Source organism: Gavialis gangeticus, unplaced genomic scaffold (assembly GCF_001723915.1).
Source record: "Gavialis gangeticus isolate Ggan-Ray unplaced genomic scaffold, GavGan_comp1, whole genome shotgun sequence".
Lineage (NCBI taxonomy): Eukaryota > Metazoa > Chordata > Crocodylia > Gavialidae > Gavialis > Gavialis gangeticus.
Window position 1 is genome coordinate 759,424 of NW_017729033.1, and position 4,433 is coordinate 763,856.

The following is a 4,433-nucleotide window of genomic DNA, read 5'->3' on the forward strand; positions in this document are numbered from 1 at the left end:
AAGGCTTCGTCCTGCATCAAAATTACATGCCATTATCAATGCTTCTACATTGTCGGCAACTGCTCATTCCACCAACCCAAGGCACCGAATGAGGACAGTAGATAGCACAAGCTGTGTCTGGTTAATGCGGTGAGGGCTAGAGACCCAGAGAGAGGCATAGGGTCAATCTGAAGCCACCAGCTTCACTAAAAATCCATTTTTTGTAGGCAATCGCCTACAAAAGCTGCTGCATTCTGAACCAGGTAGTCTCTAAGGTCTCCTGTACACACCACGGGTGCAGCCCTATCTTGCCATCTGGATAAAGACAAGCTGTATCTTTTGGACACCAGAGATCCTTTACTGGAAACAGAAGTAAGTCACTTTGCATGATGCTAATTTAGAAGCAGATTCCACTCTCTTTACAAGGGCCAGCATTTTGCTCTGTCAGTGATCCATGGAAAGGGATAAGCAGAGGACAGACAAGTATCCTGAGGATGATGGCAGGCTCCATGTGTGCAAGGGCAGCAGAGCCTGGTAACTTTCCCTTCTCCTTGCTTTCAGACCTGATGACATGCCTGTCCATAGATAAGTGCCTCGTATAACTGTGAGTTTGAACCCCTCCATGGACTAAGCTGGAAAATGAGTGTGTTGTCCCTCTACTGACACATTGCTGCACCAGTGGGGTTAGACCCAATGTCCTCTAAGGTCCTATGACACCCCTGCCCTTCAGTTGCAGGGTTCGGAAGCAGAAACTCATGAGGGCACTACATGTACATGCCAAGAAGAGTTAGATATGGCTTGACTTGATCCTTAGCTCCCAGCTCCACTCTTACTGGTTTTAGAGACCAGCATCCTACTAGGTTCCTTCCACCTCTGAATCCAAATGTTGGTCTTTGCTACAGCTGACTGGGCCTTGGAAGCATCTCTGGGGATGGGGCCCCATGCACTCTTTCTACCACCTCCCCTCCATGACTGATGGTTGCTCATAGCCCGCAGACCAGAGCAAGAGTTCTCTCTCTTGGCTGAGTCTTTCTTTCTCTGCTGAGGTAGGAGGAATCTATGCCATGCTTCACCTTCACATGCTCCCACATCCGAGCTCTGTGCAACTTCTTTTTCCCTTGCTTTGTCAAAGTTATTGCAGCAAATGTATGGCCATCATTTGTGGCTACTGTCAGGCCATTCAGAACTTCCCAGCAGCAGCCAAGTAAGCATGCATCCTCCTGCACCCAAGAAATGATATGGTAAAGGAGACTCTCTTTGAGAAATGCAGGGTATAGGGCCAATGAAGCAAAAATGAACTGTCCCTGCCTTGAAGAGTTTCCTAACAAGCCATGGCATAAGGAGGAAGAGTTGTTCACAGAAGTTTAGGGCTGGAAAAGAGCTCATGAGACTCACTTGTCCAGCCCCCCTGCCCTAGGCAGGAAAGACTGCTGGGATCAAGTCACAGCAACAAGGTATGCATCCAGTCTCCTTTTGAAGATCTCCAAGGTAGGTGCCTGTACCACCACAAACAAGTTTTCCCTTATATCTAGTCTGAAACCTTCTTCTAGGAGTTTATGACCATAACATTGAAGTTGACCCAGATGGGATTTGAACCCACAATCCCCAGCTCCGGAGGCTGATGCCTTATCCATTAGGCCACTGGGCCCATGGTACTTGAGGTGGCACCTGCATTTGAAGCAGGTACCTCTTGATCTGCAGTCAAATGCTCTATCACTGAGCTATGCCCCCTTTCATGCATATAAATTTGCTCTTGCAGCCTGCGTGGAAGAAGAGAATTGAATGGAAGTGCTGTGAGGTGTCAGAGATGGGGCATCCAGACTTCCTAAGTCACTCGTGTGCACAGGGCTACGTGGACTGAGGCAGAAGTGAGAGAGGCAAGGAGAGGTGGCCTCACTTCCTAGGTATCTCTGTTGAGGAGCAAAATGCGACAGGAAGCAAGGCCTGAGGCACAAGCTCTGGCAAAGTGGGTAAGAGGGAGAAGTGGACCGCAGGGCAAGGGGGGACTCAGGGCATGCTGAACCCAGTGCATGCAGAGACGGGAGCAAAGTCACTGGTGGCTGACTTGAAGGGAGAGCAATGTGGTCTTATTGACAGAGGAGGACCATCGTGGTAGCATCAGAAACCTAGGTGGTCATGGGCAAAGTAGCAGCCAGGTTTGGTGGTGGTCCAGGGGGTGGTGGGACAGAGGCTGTGAGCATCAGGTGATGAAGAGGACGGTGGCAGCTCTGTTCAGCTAGATTGAGCTCGGCTTGGTAGAAGGCCTTTGATGAGTGCCAGTCACAAGCCTGCTGTGCTGCAGGAAGGAGGGTCTGTGCCTGCCACTGGACTGTGGTTATTCAGCAGAGTTGGTGCCTGATAGCTGGTCTCCAGCTCAGTCATTAGGGTGCTTAGCTGGGGCTTCAGGGGTCAAGTACTTACTCTAATGATTATTAATTATTTGCACAAAGTAGTGCAGCCCCTCCCCTCCCCTGCCCGATATTTCTAGATGGTGAAGGTAAACTTCTGGGTCACCATGTCCCAGGACTTAAATCTTGGCTATGTTTGACTCAGGATAGGAGCTAAAACCTGCACCTCCCCCATCCTGGAGAAGTGTCCAAGCCACCTGGCCAGTGACAGGAGTGGTCTGGCTCTTGTGTCTCAGGGATGGAGCACAGATGCTGAACTCCCAGCTCAGCCTCCTGAGCTGGACAATGTGCCTCCCTAGGCAGAGACAGCTCAGCTGGAGAAGCACGTAAGTCCTCTCACTTGCCTCTGCACTTCCCTCCCCACTGACTTAAGTGGCTTCTGGCTTGGCTGGTTTCAGACAATCCCTTCTCAAGGCATCTATCTCTCCCCATGCAGTCGTCGCCATGGGTTTCTAACTCGGGGAGAGATGAGGCAGAGCACCTAGGAGAAGGGTCTTGTAGCTGTCAGCTTTGCAGTCACTCATCACCTCTGTGTATCTGGCTAGTGCTTTTTTATCTACGACTAAGTTCCTCAATGGGGCAGTATGAAGACTGGCACTTCCATTGTCCACAGAGTCCTTAGGGCAGGAACTGGGTGCCTGTAGGTACATACACACATAGTAACTTTGTGTCAGTTAAGTTGACTTAACTAATTTAAGTGAAGTTAACTGTCAAAGCACATGCACATATGTGGAGCAGAGTCAGCTTAATGCAGCACAAGAGAATACACCTCCAAAGTGTACTATCTTGAGTCACATTCATTAAGCTCACAACATGGCTGCCACCATGCCAAGGAGCTGTACGTGTGTACACTCCAACAAGGCTTAACTTAAGTATGTGTGTTCGTTCCAACATGGCTTAACTTAAGGGAGCTTAGTTAAGTCGACTTAGTTAAGTCACCTTATTTCAAGTCAACTTAGTACGTGTGTACGCGCATATAGATGACACGTATCAGCAGCTACTTATTAATACCCAGATTCCCCTTTGCCCTGCTGCTCTGATCCTCTCCACCACCTGATCAACCAGAGCTGAAAGTTTCCTCAAACCCAGTGTGCTTATGAGCCATCAGTTGAAAGGACAACTCATATTTATTATTCTGTGTTTGGTAATCGCATGCTCACCCCTTCCTAGTTTTGGCCTCCAGGTGCCCAGTCAATCTCTCCAGTCATAAAACCTCTCTAAGTGACTGGAGGCAGAAGTCCATGAACTATCTGGGTTTTCTTCCCACCCTGTGAAGGCTCTGGCTATGAATCTAAACATCATAGTGCAGATGTCCTGCCTTTCCCCACTGCCCGAGGCTTCTCCTCGGAGATACGCTTCATATAATTCAAGACGCAGTGATCTTGCCCAGCTGATTTATGCTGGCTTGCAAACAAAAGCATTATTTACGCTGCTGCTAAGTCGCAACAAATGAAAAGGGGCTGGAGGTGGCAGCCGGAGCTACCAGCTCAGAGACTAATTGCCATTAGCCCTCAATTTCATCGCTCAAGTATTCAGTTGCAGGAAAGTTATCTTTCCCGGGGGCTCTCGCACTTAGGCAGTGAAAAATATCGGTGAGAAATCCAATCAGTCATCTGCTGCTGGGGCCGTAAAACAATCCAGCCAGCTCCAGGCATGCTGCAGAAAGGCCCCCATTCTCTTCTTTCCCATCATTATTCTTGTCCTTTTTCTTTAATTTGTGGGTGGGTTTAACATTCACAGCAGCCCCAGCTGGAGACAGGCGTGATGCATGAAAGCGCTGTGCAGCCTTTCCTGTCTTGCCCTGCTGTTAGTGCTGCTGCTGCACCTGGTCTAGAGATGCTCTGCCCGCCCTGCTTTCCCATTTAGGTTGGCTGATGCACTTCAATACTGAATGCCAGCCTCTGAGATAAACCCCCTACAGCTTGTCTCTCAGTTTTGCCAATGCACTTAATTCCTGGCCTGTTCTCAGCTCCTGCTATTGCAATTCCTGGGCTCCCTATACACTTCTCTGCCAATACATCTGTTCACTATGGTTGGCTCCATACC

At 49.2% G+C, this 4,433-nt stretch overlaps 1 non-coding gene across 1 annotated transcript; it reads right to left on the minus strand.

The window, feature by feature from the left end:
- Positions 1-1,554: 1,554 nt before the first annotated feature.
- Positions 1,555-1,627, minus strand: TRNAR-CCG. The gene has a single exon. It is a non-coding gene; the product is annotated as a tRNA-Arg (tRNA).
- Positions 1,628-4,433: the final 2,806 nt, after the last annotated feature.